This window comes from Oryctolagus cuniculus, chromosome 1, assembly GCF_964237555.1.
Source record: "Oryctolagus cuniculus chromosome 1, mOryCun1.1, whole genome shotgun sequence".
In the NCBI taxonomy this organism is placed as follows: Eukaryota; Metazoa; Chordata; class Mammalia; order Lagomorpha; family Leporidae; genus Oryctolagus; species Oryctolagus cuniculus.
Window position 1 is genome coordinate 155,922,175 of NC_091432.1, and position 17,141 is coordinate 155,939,315.

A 17,141-nucleotide genomic window follows, 5' to 3' on the forward strand; every position below is an offset into this window, starting at 1 on the left:
TATTTATATAAAAAGAACAGATTTCATATATTTCATATGTACAGTTTTAAGCCTGTAGTGATGTTTATTTGCCCTCAAAAAATTTTCCAGATACTTTCTGAAATAAAGACATACAAACAAATGTTTAATTTTACAGCTATAATTCCCATTAGGTATATGCGCTAGGTACCAAGAATCAGCATAATTTCTTTTACCCTCAAGAATTTTACAGCCAAATAGTGAACTTAGGAGAAAATATGCCCTAAATAAAGTATCTTTTTAAAATATATATAAGTTTTAAGATCAGAGATATCTAAGAGTAAACTCAAGGGAAAGGAATACTTGACTCCACCATTAGCTTTGTAGTTCACTCTTGGCTTTGTGTGGCCCTGAGTGAGATGGATGGCATTGTCCAAGCATCAGTTTTTCATTTATAAAAAGGTGATTCATGTTGGGATAGGCAAACACTTGTAAAAGGTAAAGGGATGAAAGGCATGGAATGTAACATTTACCCATTGTTATATAATGCGGGACTAAATTCTCACTCCCAGCAAAACCTGTAGGAAGGAGGTCAATGGAAATCACACACTAAAAGGAAGTGATAGGTTCTGAATGGAACTCAGCGTATTTTCCACTGGCAGATGCCACACTCTTGAGGTTAGTGGTGGCTGTTTTCACTTTTAAGCTTCTGTTTTCAGCAGCAGCTCAAGGTAAATATTTGGAATTGTGTTCTTAGTGTAAGAAAGTAAATATTTTTGGAAAAAAAGATACAGATATAAGCCTGTCTCATGTTTTAAGGATGGAAATGAAAGAAGCTGAAGAAAGTAACATTGGAAATATTTCCCACAGACTACAAGCTACTTCCCAGTAAAATTTAGAATAATCAAGAACAAATACACCTGATATTTGCAATAAAGCAATTTTTCCTGATTTCCTTATTTTTAGTTTATTAATTTTTATTCATTTTAACATCTATCTACCACCAATCAATCTATCTATAATCATATATAATCTGTCTATACCAGGTGTACTTGGATACATTACTTTGTAGAAAAAGGGATGGGATTATTTTGGGATGGAGAGAGAAGAAAGGAGGTAAAAGCTGCACAGAGAGGCGGGTAACTTGATTCTTATTTTTTGGCTCATGGGCTTCATACAAAATCATGGGCCAGCAACAGAAAATATAATAGCTTCTAGAGTCAAATTGGACTCAATGGAACCCAGCTGATTCTGTGACTTTGGGCAAGTCTGTTAACATTTCTGAGCCTTGAGTTCCTTGCATTAAGCAGACACAATAACATCAGCCTATTGAAAGAATAAAAAAAAAAAAAAAAAAAAGGAAAAACAGGCACAGACTTTCCAGGCCCATCCAGTGCCCCAGATGTTGTCTTAGGGCAGGGACGACTCATTCAAAATCATGTGCTTTTATCCTTTGACCTATTTGGGAGAGGAATAGAAATGGTGCTTTGCTCCATGGCGTTGCTCTGCTGGGGGTGGCAGATAACTTTAGATAAAGTACTTTAATCATCCTTAAACTGTTACACCAGGCCAGTCTCCTATTAGTCTTTCTCTTCTTTTGAAAATGTCACTCCTTCCAGGCTATCATTTACCTCTGAAGCCTGCTTTGATCAACAGCTACTTTCTATGAGGTCTGTTCTTCTCTGTCTTCCTTATTCATTTTCAGAGAGCAAGGGCCACGTTTTACAAAACTCTCAAGGTGGCCAGCACAAAATCATTCATTTTTCCTTTTCTTTCTTGATACAGTTTGTCTGATGCTTCCATGTCAGCCAGGGCACTGAACGACCGGCTTGATGCCCTATTCCACCTTTGCTTTTACTTCCTGAGCAGCCTGCTGTCGGTGGCTAGGAACACAGACCACGGCTTCTTAAACACATCTTCTGTGGAAAGAAAGCTGCCCAACACATTTCCCACGAAAGGGACACCACTTAGCTCCAACCCCAGATATGGAATAAATGAAACTCTTATACTTGCTGGAACTGAATTTAATCTCGATTTTGAACCACCCTCATTCAGTCAGTTATATCCATCTGACATCAGTCAAACTGGGACTCTTATTTTCAGGGTCTGTTTTAACTCAGACTCAGTGGACCTTGGGAGTTGCTTGGCACTGGACCGAATTCCTTTTACTGAAATCTGCTGAACCCTATAGCGGTCTGGTTCTGAGTTGGTCTACCCAGGACACCACTGATATGTTCCTTATCTCTACATGTAGAATCTCTGAGGCCAAGATCCTGACACTTCCAGGCTCCCGGGACATCGTCAGCTGCTCACTGTCAATCAGGGAGAGAACTCTGCTTCCTGTGCTGCTTCGATTCCTTTCTTGACTGCCATTCAGCCTTCACCAATCTGGCAAGGAATGTTAAATCCATTTATAAGGAAAAGTTCTGGAACTTAACCATTGTCGGATATGGAAGCAGCACATTTTCTTTTATTTATTTATTTGTTTGTTTGTTTGTTTATTTAAAAGGCAGAGAGAGAGAGAGGAGGAGAGAGAGAGAGAGAAATCAGTCTCCCATCTGCTGGTTCACTCCCACATGGCTGCAACAGCCAGGGCTGGGTCAGACCAAAGCCTGGATCCAGGAGCTCCATCCTTGCCTCCTGAGTAGATGGCAGGGGCCCAGGGATTCGGGCCAGGATATCCTTCCTTTCCAGCTGCATTCACAGCCAGTTGGATCAGAAGCGGAGGAGTCTGGTATCACAAGGAAAGCTTACTTCCCTGTGCCACAACACTGGCCCTGCAGTGCATTTTCAAAATAAACTCAACTAACATCATAATTCATTTATCTTCTAGAATACTGGATGGCCTCATTTATGTGAGTTACAGTATTGGGGTCTTTTAATCTGCATACTAAAATTTATCTTGGAGTACTAATTTTTTTAAAAAAATTTTTGACAGGCAGAGTGTACAGTGAGAGAGAGAGAGACAGAGAGAAAGGGCTTCCTTTGCTGTTGGTTCACCCTCCAATGGCTGCCACGGCCAGCACGCTGCGGCCGGCGCATCGCGCTGATCAGAAGGCAGGAGCCAGGTGCTTTTCCTGGTCTCCCATGGGGTGCAGAGCCCAAGGACTTGGGCCATCCTCCACTGCACTCCTGGGCCACAGCAGAGAGCTGGCCTGGAAGAGGAGCAACCGGGACAGAATGCGGCGCCCCGACTGGGACTAGAACCCGGTGTGCTGGTGCCGCTAGGTGGAGAATTAGCCTAGTGAGCCGCGGCGCCAGCCTTGGAGTACTAATTTTTAATAGTTTTATTTATAATTTTTGACAAAGATTACTTTGGAAAGTGATTTAGAACTTTGAAGGCCATTTTACTCAAATTTTGGTCTATATCAGGACTACTTGGATGGCTTGTTAAAAATACTCATTCTTGGGCCCCTTCCCAGCCTTACAGAATCATAATCTGTAGTAAGTGGGCTGAAAAATCAGTATTTCTAATAGGCTTACCTTATAATTTTATTCATGCCAAATTTAGCCATTATATTGACAATGTATAGAAGTTTATTTTGATCTGGGAAGGAAGAGTCAGAAATATCTTTCATAGGAGGTACTTTGGATTTGAATAGTTTATAAGGTCAGCTAAATACTGGAGATTTTGTTGGAAGTATGACTTTGATACTAGGAAAAAGAAAAATCAGAAGAATAAAAGACCAAAATACAAGTAACTGGACATATGCATGATCCTCCTTGATTTACTTGCAGGCAGTTCAAAAGGAGAGAGGATGAGTTGCTGAGAAAACTTACTTGGAATTCAAAACTAAAGCAATTCTGGGTTAAGTACCATATTCCCAAATGAAATAACTCTGATATTCTTTTTAATTCCTCCTGCACAAATACTCTAATGTATTAAGCTTCTTTATAAAGCATTCTAGGTGCTAGTACACTTATAGAACCAAAGCAGTGTTTCTAGTTTATTCTTCACATCACAGTAAAAATGTGTTAGATTGGTTGAATGCCTGGGTTCAAAATTTCAAACATTTGCACCTAAATTGCACCTGGAAAATATGTCTTCGCATATGCAAGTAAGTCATTTCACTTGCAAATTATTGTTTTGCATATGCAATTACTTACTTGCATCTGGATATACATTTAGTGGGACAATTAAGTGTTTACTTTAGAAAATTATTTTACTAATTTTATGTTCATTTATATAAGAGCTTGAATTTAAACTTCCAGAAATTTTTTAGGACAGAAGATCAACATATGCTGCATATGATCTAAATGGTGGAAAGGGGTCTTTTTAAATCTAATTATTTTTTATGTGACAAATATATCCTGAATGCCTATTATGGGTCAACTGTCAAGTGCTAGATACTGAAGTTACAATGATAAACCAACTTATTTATCTATTTATTTATTTGAAAGACAGAATTACAGATGGAGAGAGGGACACACACATACACACACACACACACGTCTTCCATCTATTGGTTCACTCTCCAAATGGCCACAAGGACCAGGAGCCAGGAAGTGAGGAGCCAGGAGCTTCTTCCAGATCTCCCATGTGAGGGCAGGGGCCCAAGCTCCTGGGCCATCCTCTACTGCCTTCGCAGGCCATTAACAGAGAGCTGGATCAGAAGAGGAGCAGCCAGAATGCGAATCAGCACCCAGATGGCATGCCAGTGCCACAGACAGAGGCTTAACTTACCACTTGACAGCACTGGCCCCAAACCAACAGTTCTGTCATCTAGAAATGATTATTAACACTGTCCAGCTGGTTTAGGGAAGGTAGTAGTTTATTAGTGTATTGTCTGATAATTTCAAAATAAAATTTTTATTATTTGTAATAATCTAAATCTTAAGTTATTTTCCACTCTGCACCAAGTTGAAAACTGACAGTAGTCATTTGTTCCTAAGGGGAACACAAGTGGAGCTGCTGGGATTCGAACTGGTGACCATATGAGATGCTGGCACTGCAGGTGGAGGCTATACCTGCTACACCACAGCACCAGCCTCACTGCTGTAGTTTTAATGATCTGTGAGTACTTTAAAATTTACTGTATATTGGTGAAATGATCATTTTTCCAATCACTGTTTTTAGCCATTGCTTATATTCCCACTAAACTTGGTCTTTTTACTTGTTAAACTTCTAATTTGGTGAAACATTAAACTTTATATTGTAATGTAAATTTAATATACGTTATTTCAAAAAATAATAAAAAAAGAAAGAATGGTAAAGGAAGGAAGGTTGGAAGGGACAGAGGGGGAAAGAGGGAGAGAGGGTGGGAAGAAATATCATAATATTCACAAAATTATATCTGTTAAAATAATTAAAAATTAGAAAATATAAAAAAATTGCATGGCAGCTAAGGCAGGGTAAAGTCAAAACTGCTATAAGCCTTCATTATTTAAAGAATAACTTTATCAAATAAATATATGGAAACTAACATCATTTCTGCATATCTTACAGTGATGTTAACTATGGGTTTTCTTTATATAAATGTGGGAAGAAGGCAAAAACTATATGAAATCAGAGGTGAGTCAGAAAAGCAGTAGGAGACCATGCTGCTTATGTTACTTTTCATTCTATTTTCCACAAAACATGATAGCCATCAAGGGCTAATAAAAGTGAGAGAGGATGGGGCCAGCGTTATGGCACAGTAGGTTAATCCTCTGCCTGTGGTGCCGGCATCCCACACGGGTGCTGGTTCTAGTACTGGCTGCTTCTCTTCCAATCCAGCTCTCTGCTGTGTCTGGGAAAGATGACCCAAATGCTTGGGCCCCTGCACCCACTTCGGAGACCCAGAAGAAGCTCCTGGCTCCTGGCTTTGGATCAGCACAGTTCTGGCCTTTGTAGCCACTTGGGGAACGAATCAGCCAATGGAAGACCTCTCTTTTTCTGCCTTTGCTTCTCTGTAAGTTGCCTTTCAAATATAAATAAATAAATCTTTTTTTTTTAAAGAAAAAAGAGAGAGGATGATGGAAGGGAAAGGAATGAAAGAGATATCTAGGGGTTTTAAGCATTTTCACACTGATTTGTTTGTTCTAGTTAAGGCTCCAAGAGGAAACACATGTCAGGTATAAATTGAGAATATTCTAAGAAAAATTTATTTGCATGCAGAATGAGTGTTTGATAGAAATACTATAAGAAGTAGTATAGTAATGCTGAGTTAGTTACCTTGGAGCTAGTACCACCTGCAAGCCTAGAGGAATAAGGGTAGAGAGTTGGTTCCTAGAACCCAGAAAGCTGATTTTTATAGAGGGATTTCTTTTCTTTTCTTTCTTTCTTTTTTTTTTTTTTTTTTTTTTTTTTTTGACAGGCAGAGTGGACAGTGAGAGAGAGAGAGACAGAGAGAAAGGTCTTCTTTTACCGTTGGTTTACCCTCCAATGGCCGCTGCGGCTGGTGCACTGTGCTGATCCGAAGCCAGGAGCCAGGTGCTTCTCCTGGTCTCCCATGCGGGTGCAGGGCCCAAGCACCTGGGCCATCCTCCACTGCACTCCCGGGCCACAGCAGAGAGCTGGACTTGAAGGGGGCAACCGGGACAGAATACAGCACCCCAGGTGGAACTAGAACCCTGTGTGCCGGCGCTGCAGGCGGAGGATTAGCCTATTGAGCCGAGGCGCTGGCCAGAGGGATTTCTTAAGAGGAGTGGTTCCTTCAGTGAAGAAATACAGCCAAACTGAGACGTAATCCCAGGGGACAAATGTCTTACTGTCATTGTCTACCCACCTCTGATTTCCTGTTGGCCTCCTTATTGTTGAATTTTTTTAAAATAAAAGATTAATATTTGAAAAGTAGAGTTAGAGAGAGAGAAGAGAGAGAGAGAGACATAAAGAGGGAGAATTTTCTGTCTGATGGTTCACTCCTCAAAAGGCCCCAGTGGCTGTGCCTGGGCCAGGAACTCCATCTGGGTCTCTCATGTGGGTGGTAGGGGCCCAAGTAGTTGGGCTATCTGCTGCTGCTGCTTTCCCAGGTGCATTATCCAGGTGTGGATTGGAACTGGAGCATCAGGGACTTGAACTGGTGTCATAGGGGATGCCAGCATCACCGGCATCTGGTGTGCCACAACTCTAGCCCCTCTCACTGCCAAGTCTATCTGGAAGCCAAAGAGCAAAGAAACCAATGAATGTCATCTGTCAATGGCAAGGAAGGCAGGGGTGGGGTGCAAACAGATGACAAAAGACACATTGTCCCCAAAAGAAATTCAATACTCTATTTATAAAGATACATATGATGTCACAAGGCAGTTTAAGTTAAAATGTTATGAAATACAGAAAGAAAAAAATTAAAAAAGCTGATGTCAATAAAACCAAAAGGCACAATTACACAGATACCTGAAAGAGAAGGAAATTTGTTTATCACTGATAGGTAAGTGGTTTAGGGTAGTGAGCTTCTATGAGGGCATCAACTGACTTGGTTCTTTCTGCATTTTTGTTTTGTTCAGTATCGCTGTTTAAATTTTGGTCTGTAGGAAGATCAAATAGAGTGTGTAGGGCTAGCAGCTTCCTCCTAAGGAAGTGACTAATACTTACACACATCACTCTGTCATGATGTATTTGTTGTAGCTACGCATATTCTCTCAGGTTTTGTGATTTTTAGCTTTTTGCTTCACTTTGACCAATTGTTAATTCAAGCAGATGTGTATCTGGCAGATGAGTTCTTTGCCCTGAAAAAGCTGGTCCCTCTCTGGTCGGTATTGATCAGCTAGGATTTACAAGTACATTTTCTACTCTCACCAAATCTGAACTTAGATGAAATACAACACCAGCAGGCCTGGCATTTGCTGCCCTGAGTTCCTGACCATAAGGCCAAATGCAATCTAGATGTGCATTTATTATTTGAAAAACTTACTTTTTAAAAATTTATTTGAGATGGGGAAATAGCTTCCATCTGCTGGCTTATTCCCCAAATTCCTAAAGTGGCTGGGGCTAGACTTGGGAATAAAGTCATAAGCCCAAGTCTCAGGTCTCCCAAGTGGATAGCAGTGACCCAACTACTTGAGCCATCGTCTACTGTCTCCCAGGCATGAATCAGCAAGAAGCTGGAATCATGAGTAGAGGCAGGACTTGAACCCAGGTGCTGTGATATGGTATGTGGGCACTAGACCAAATACCTACCTGAAAGATATATGGTTAATTCTCTATAGGGCAACTTGTAGCAAGGAGAAATAGAAGAGTTGAGGAAGCCCAACTTTCGCTCTTCTTCAATGTACCCTACTGTATCCCTCATAAGATTCTTCATAGCCCAGTGTTTCCTTGTATCTGGTCTGGATAGTTCTGTGCATTGAAGAAATGTAATTGCCAAGCAAACAGCTTTGTATTATTGAAATAGCATTTTACACATTGCACACCTCATTCCTCTTTATCCTTTGGCTTGATCCCATGGACTTACACCCGTTCCAAAAGCTTCTGCACTTTCATCCTTTTATCACTCTTTGTGTTCTAGGGAACACAAGAGAGGACACACCTATTCACATCTAGCTGATCAGACCTATCCCCTGATAAAACTTGAAGTAGAGGGAGTTTTCTCTGGATAAAGAAAATAAGAGAAATATTGAAGAATAATAAACTTTTGGCCAAAGGACAGACAACAAAACAAAGTCAGGCATGAGACTAATAGTATAAAGGAAATTAGATGTATTACATAACCCTTCCCCAAAACAGAAAACTTGATTTAACTTTTGCAGACACCAACATGAAAAAGAAACATGGCTCTTTTCTATGCTCATGATATCTACAGGAGAAAAAAGCATCTGGATCTTTTAGGGTAATTAGCAATTTTTGAAATGAAGATTGCTGTTTTTTGAAATGCCTTAAGTGTTTTCTCCCAAAATTCATATGTTGGAATCACAGTCCTCAGTGTGGTGATAAGCAGAGGTGGAGAGAGTCCTAAGAGTCGTGGCCTAGTAGGAGGTATTATGTCACTGAGGGCACTGCCTTAAGAAGGATTAAGGTAGACTGGCCCTTCTCTGTGCCTTCTTGCCTTGCCATGCTATCTCTTCCCCTCACACACACACCTTCCATAATGTCCTCTGCTAAGGTGCGATGCAACCAAGGAGAAGGCTCATCAGATCAAGTGCAATGCTATTGAGACTTCCAAATTCCAAACCCATGAGGTAAATAAAATTATTTATAATTTACCCAGCCCTAGGTATTTGTTGCAGTGATATAAAATAAACTAATAAAATCATAAATTTACAGTATTCTAAGTGCTATACCAGTTATGAATACTACCAGAATCAAATAATCCAGTGCCTGGCTAATGGTGACTTTGTAATGAAATATTTGATTATCTTACTTAATACAAAGTCTAGATTAAGCATCCTAAGTTTTGCTTGCTGGATTTTGATATTGGCAAGGACAGAGGTTCTTTACATCCTTTGCTTTTCCATCTTCATTGTACTGTTTTCTCTCAGTTGTTTTCTTTTGGTGGCAAGATTCTGTCCAAACCTAGGAAGTGGAGAAGAAAAAGTAGAGCAGGGAACAGATTTTCATCACTTTTTGATGGGCACTGGGATCTAGTTTTATTCCATGAGAATTCCTGAGTAAGACTCTGAGGTTGCAACTTGTGTATAGTTCTGGAATAGATAATCAAGTTGGAGGTAAAGTTGCCTGGATTTGGAGGAAACTAAGAAAGCTAATCAGAATGTATGCATGCTGTCTCTGCTGGGATGTAATTGTGCCGAGGAGCAAGAATTTTCCTCAGAAAATTGTTTCAAATGGGCTCAATGCCCGTGCAAATGGGCCATAAAGGCCTTCACGATATACTCCATATTATATGGCAGAAATAATTAAACCTGAAGAATTTTAGAGCAAGTGAAATCACATGCTTGCTTGGACAAAAGTAAAATATCCATAAAGTGCCCATAAAATGCTAAGCTTTCAGTAGTGCTATTTCATAGTGTATCCTGAAGATAAACCGTCAGTGAATGTGCACCAAAATAACTAAATGAGGTAACTCATTGAATGGGCTGTTATTTATATACCAATTAAAAGTAATATAATGACTTCCAAAAATAACTATTTTCATTTTAGAATAATTTCTCTGTTCTTCCTGTTGGCAATAATCAGCAACTAAGTTTGGTGATTCAGATCACTACTAGTATAACATAAAATAATAAAACTATACTCTCTTTATATTACAGAGCCTTTGCTTTTTTCATTTTTTCTTAGATTAAAATAAGGTAATATTTATTAAGTACTTTATATACATAAATGGATTGTCAACAATGAAGTAGCCACTGTATTTAAATGTTAAGGGACTTCCTCTAAATTAAGTGACCGACCCAAGTGATACAATTGTACATTTTGGATCTAGGATTCCAGGGAGGGCTGACTTTGGTGAACTTAAAAGTGGATTAAATCAATAAGAAAGGAGAAATCAGCCCAGAATTTCTCTATGACACAAGACCCATGATATCTGAGCTTAAGGTCATGTGTTGAGAGAGGTACAAAGTATCTGTCTACCAATTTATGAAGTGGGGTGTAATTCATAAGACAAAACCTAGTAATGTCATGAAGTGAAGACTTCACAAGTGTTTTCACAGTCAAGCTCTATCTGCTTCATGGTAAATGAAAATCCCACTTGTATTCTAGCATTAGGTTGCTGGTGGCATTGTTGGTTTTCCTTCACTGTGTTTTCATATGTGCCCTAGTGATAATTTGGATAAGACAATGTCAACCACTGCTAATCTGTTAGAATTTTAAATTGTAAGTCTTATTTTTATGGATTTAAAAGATACTTCTTTTTAATTACTGTTCCTCATTCTTCCAAATTCTTAATTCTAGCATCTAAGGCTTCTTCCAGAATGATTCTCTCGACTATATACATACACACTCCAGATGAACTCACATGAGTACACACACACATACACACACACTGTAAACACAGTCACATACTCAGACACCACACATACCACACCATTGTGTGCATTCACATACAACTGCTTTATTGTTCATACCTAGCAGCAGTCACAACTGAAATGGTATATTGCGCTAACGGATGTGTCACCTTCTGAGGTCAAATGGCATAAGGGACGGAAGACCATGGAGAGCTACAATAGTAGTGTCTATGCAGACCTAAAATTTTTCTTTTATTAAAGATTTATTTATTTATTTGAAAGGCAGAGATACAAAAAAAGAAGGACACATACACACACAAGAAGAGAGAGAGAGAGAGAATTTTCCATCCACTGGTTCACTTCCCAAATAGCTGCAATTGCCAAGGCTAGGCCAGGCCAAAGCCAGGAGCCATTGGCTTCTCCCTAGTCTCCCATGTCAGAGCAAGGAGTTCCAGGACTTGGGCCATCTTACATTGCTTTCCCAGACACATTAGCAGGGAAATGGATTGGAAGTGGAGCAACAGGGACTCAAACTGGTACCCATATGGGATACCAGGGCTGTGGGTATAGGCTTAACCTTCTAAGCCACAGCCCTGGCCCCGACCTAAAGTTTTTCAAGTAATCTATCTGTTCAGAGTACTGGAGACAAAGATCTGTCCAAATCCAATATCTGTTCTTGATTGGCTGTACTATGAGTCATGTGGTCCTTGGAACAGTCTCCTTAAGTGGGTAGATCTACCCAGTTGTGAGTACTTATCTTGAAGGATTTACTTTTATGTTTCCCTGGACTTACTGAATGAATTTCTACTTGGATGATGAAAGTTGTACTTTCAAAAATCTAGCAGGAAATAGTGATAATCTTGAGGCAAAATTACAATGGCATAAGTAACTGTATACAATTCAAAATACCACACATGCTTTGTGTTTGGCATAGTTTGATTTGGAAAACTGTCTTCAAAAAATGAGAGTAAAATACTTTTTCCCAATAATTTTCCATTTTAAACTCTTATTTTTGGATTCTTCAGGACTAGGTGTTGAATGCTAACATAGTACAAGGTCAGTGCAGTGTTACAATAATAACAAATATATTGTTCTGCTTTGATTTCCTGACAGAGATATAAAACATATCATCCCTTCTCATGAAGGAACACATGTGTAGCCATAAAGACAGGTAGAAGTTCTGTAAGCTCTAGTTTAAAATGTCAAGTGCAGACACAGAGATGAAATGGAATTTAATTCTGTGTAACTGAAAGGGTGGGTAAAAAGAGCTTTGTTGAGGAAGTTGAATTTGAAGTAGTCCTTAAAAATGGTTTGAATGATGATTTCCATTTAATGATGGTGAGCTGAGTAATTTGAACCAAACTTTCTCTTAAGGACAACTTAAAAATCACTGAAAATCTTTTTTAAAAATCCTTAAAGACTCAAAAAAATCAGTGTTAGCAAAACTATGAAGACTTATCAAGCAATGTCCAAGGGTAGATAATGGTCCAGGGAAGTAGCTGTGACATTTTTTTCCCCCTTGGAAAAGAAAATTGAACTCGGTACTTGCTAATTCCAAAGGGTGCGGCTGAAAGAATGAAAAGCTGAGCACCTCTTTTGACAACTTTTAGGCTGGATGCAAAGACATTAGAGTCCAGGGCCAAGATACAGGAAAACTTGTTATGTTAAGGCAGGAATACCAATGGGCTGCACCCTAGGATAAAATAAGTAAACTGAGTCTGGACTTGTGTAAAGATTATCCTAGAGGATTAAGGCCCATTAGCACTTGGAGACAGATAATGTCACACTAGTTCTAAAAGTACTTTTACAATCAATGTAATTAAGTTGTAGAGTCCGAAATATGGATAAACAGCTAGTCAAGAAGACAAATGTGCCTGAACAGGAACTATAAAATACAACAGATGATGAAAGCAAGCTAACAGAATTATTAGACATAGGTTTTAAATAATTATGCTTACTAAGTTAAAGAAGTTAAAATTTAGCAGAGAATCAAATGGAAATTATTGAATGGAAAAATTTAATGACCAGAATTAAGAACTGAATGATATGATTTAATACAAAATTAGAAATAATTGAATGGAAAAAGAGTTAATAATCTGAAACATAAGTCAGAAGAAAAAATTCAAACTGAAGGAATGAGATGATGCTAGAAAATACAAAATATGAAGCGGTATAAATGGAAGGTATAACATACATTATTCAGAGTCCAAGATGGAAACACAGGAACAAAATGGACAAGATGTATTTTTTTTAAGAGATAGAAGAGATAGTGACCTAATACTTTCCAAAACTAGTCATAGAGCTCAAGGCATAGATTAATGAAATTATGTGATACAAAGATGGAGGGAACTATACATCATGAGGTTTGTTAAAATAATGAAATTGATGAAAAACAAAGATAATAAAGAAAAAATTTAAAAGTAAGCAGAGAAAAGAGAGTTTACCTTCAAAGGAGCAATTATTAGGGAGGAGAAACAGTGGGAGGGATCGACAGTTTGAAGAGTGACTTTATATAATTTAAAGAAAAGAATATCAATAGAGAATTATACATTCAGTGAAAAGTTTTCAGAAATGAAAAACTTGAAATGAATACATTTTCTAATAGTTTATTTGTTAGAGTAAATTGATTTAAATTTATCATCTACAATCTTACATTCAAGGCTGGAATACCAAAGCATGCTTTTAGGAAGGAGGAAAATTATCTCAGAAATAAGTAAAGACACGTAGATAGAAATCAAGGCGATGAAAATTGTACATTTACCGGTTAATCCCAATGAAAATTGTTTGTATAAGCAATAATAACAAAATATTTATTATACCTTACATACCAGAGTATTGCAAAAAGCTTGTGGAAAATGAAATTAAAATAGGTTTATTTTGATGCAAGAATTATTGAAATTTTCCTATGTGTTATTTTCATACTATATTTTTAAATGAACTTTTAAAAATTTCATTAAGGTATACACATTTCATGTATTTCATTATTCAGATTTAGAAACATACTGATACTTTCCACCCTACCCTCTCTCCTGTCCACATTTCTATCCTTCTTCCTCCTCTCCTATTCCAATTCTTATTTTATACACAAATTTATTTTTAGTTAACTTTATACTCATAAGATTGACCCTACACTAAGTAAATAATTCAACAAATAGTATGATGAAAAAAAAAAAGGCCCTGTTCCTTAACAGTTGAAACAAAGGCAATTCAAAATCATCCCAAAGTGTCAATTTAACTTCCATAGATTACCTTTTAGGTACTCTATTAGTTACCACAGATCAGGGAGAACAGATGGTATTCATCTTTTGGGGATTGAATTATATCACTATGTGTATTGGTTTCCAGTTACATCCATTTTATTGCAAATGACAGGATTTCATTTTTTACCACTGTATTGTATTTCATAGTGCATATATACTATAATTTCTTTATCCAGTCTTCAGCTGATGGACATCTAGGTTGATTCCATATCTTAGATATTCTGAATTGAATTTCAATAAGCTTGGAGATGGAGATCACTTATTTATATACTAATTTCTTTTCTTTTGTGTAAATTCCCAGCAGTGGATCGCTTGGTAATATAGTAGGTCTATATATAGATTTTTGAGGAATCTCCAAAGTAGCTGCACCAGTTTACAATCCCACGAACAGTGGATTAGGGTACCTATTCCCCCCACATTCTCAGCAGCATTTGTTATCTGTTGATTTCTGCATGAGAGCCTTTCTAACTGGGGAGAGGTGAAACCTCATTGTGGTTTTGATTTGCATTTCCCTGATGGCTAGTGAATCTGAGTATTTTTTTATGTTTTGGTCATTTGGATTTCCTCTCTTGAAAAATGCCTGTTCAAGTCCTTTGTCATTTCTTAACTGGTTTGTTCATTTTGTTGTCATTGCATTTCTTGAGCTTTTTATAGAGTGTGGATATTAATCCTTCATTAGTTGCATAGGTTGCAAGTACTTTCTCCCATTCTGTCAGTTGCCTCTTTACTTTGCTGAGTGTTTCTTTTGCATTGCAAAAGCTTCTCATCTTGATTTAATCCCATTTTTCAATTTTAGCTTTGATTGCCTGGGCTTCTAGAGTCTTTTCCAAGAAATCTTTGCCTATGCCAATGTTTTGCAGAGTTTCCCCAATTTGCTCTAATAATTTGATGGTATTGGGTCATAGATTTAGGTATTTGATCCCTTTTGAGTGGATTTTTGTGTAAAGTGTAAGGTAGGGGTCTTGTTTCATGCTTCTGCATGTGGAGATTCAGTTTTCCCAGCACCATTTGTTGAAGAGACTGTCCTTGCTCTAGGGATTAATTTTAGCTCCTTTGTCAAAGATAATTTGGTTGTAGATGCATGGATTGATTTCTGAAGTTTCTATTCTGTTCCATTGGTCTACACGTCTATTTTTGGGCAAATGCCAGGCTGTTTTGATTATAACTGCCCTATAGTATGACTTGAAATCTGGTATTGTGATGCCTTCACTTTTTTTTATATATATATATATAAGCTTGCTTTAGCTATTTGGGGTTTCTTGTGTTTCCATATGAATTTTAGCATTGTTTCTTCTAGGTCTGAGAAGAATGTCATTGGTATTTTGATTGGGAACACATAAAATCTGAAAAATTGCACTTGGTAGTATGGAAATTTTTATGATATTAATTCTTCCAGTCCATTAACATGAATGATTTTTCCATTTATTTGTGTCTTCTTCTATTTTTTTCTTTAATGTTTTGTAAGTTTCATTGTAGAGATCTTTGACATTGGTTAAATTTATTCCAAAGTATTTACATATTTTGGGGGCTATTGTGAATGGGATTGATCTCATAAGTTCTTTCTCAGCCATAGCATTGTCTATGTAAGCTAAGGCTGTTGAGTTTTGTGTGCTAATTTTATATCCTGTCAGTTTACCAAACTCTTTTGTGAGTTCCAATAGTCTCACACTACTCAATAGTCTTTTGAACCCCCTAAATATAGAATCATATCATCTGCAAATAAGGATAGTTTGAATTCCTCCTTTCTGATTTGTATACCTTTGGTTGCTTTTTCTTGCCTATTGGCTTGGCTAAATCTTCCAGAATAGCAGTAGTAAGAGTGGGCACCCTTTTCTGGTTCTGGATCTTGGAGTAAATGCTTTCAATGTTTCCTCATTCAATAAAATGCTGACTGTGTGTTTGTCATAGATTCCTTGATTGTGTTGAGGAATGTTCCTTCTATACCCGATTTACTAAAGGTTTTCATCATGAAAGGATGTTGTTTTATCAAAAATGCATTGCATGTATTGAGATAATCATGTGATTTTTGATGTCAGTTTGTTAATGTGACATATCACATTTATTGATTTACAAATGTTGAACCATCCTTGCATACCAGGGATAAATCCCATTTGGTCCAGGTGAATGATCTTTCTGATGTATTGTTGAAATTGATTAGCTAGTATTTTGTTGTGGATTTTTGCATCTATGTTCATCAGGGATATTGGTCTTTAGTTCTCTTTCTCTGTTGTATCCTTTTCTGGTTTAGGAATTCAGGTGATGCTGGCTTCATAGATGCGTTTTGGAGGATTTTCTTCCTTTCAATTGTTTTGAATAGCTTGAGAAAAATTGTAATTAGTTATTCTTTAAATTTCTGATAGCTCAGAAGTGAAGCCATCCAGCCCTGGGCTTTTCTTTGTTGGGAGGGTCTCTATTACTGATTCATCTTGGTTCTCTGTATTGATCACTGGTCTATTTATGTTTTCCATGTCTTCATGACTCAATCTTTTCATGTTGTCTGTGTCTAGGAATCTATTCATTTCTTTTAGTTTTCCCAATTTGTTGGCATACAGCTCTTTTTAGTAATTCCTGATGATTCTTTTTTTCTTTGGTATCTGTTGTTACATTTACTTTTTTTTAGTCCCTGGTTTTATTGATTTGGTTCTTTTCCATCTTTTTCTTTGGATAGGTGGGCCAACGGTGTATCAGTTTTGTTCATTTTTTTTGAAAACCATTTTTTCATTTGACCTATTGTATAGCTCTTTTTGGTTTCAATCTTGTTCATTTCTTCTTTAATTTTAATTACTTATTCCTTCTACTAATTTTGCTTTTGGTTTGTTGCTGTTTTTCTAAGTCCTTGAGATGCATTGATAGCTCTTTTATTTGGTACCTTTCCAATTTCTTCATGTATACACCAGTTGCTATAAAATTTCCTCTTAACACTTCTTTTGCTGTATCCCATAAGTTTTATTACATTAATGTTAGACAAAAGGCCGAAAAGCGATCCCCACCCCCCACATTCATTTTGATATGTTGCATTGTCATCTTCATTTATTTCCAGAAATTTTTTTGATCTATCTTTTGATTTATTCTATGACCCACTGTTCATTCAGGAGTATGTTGTTC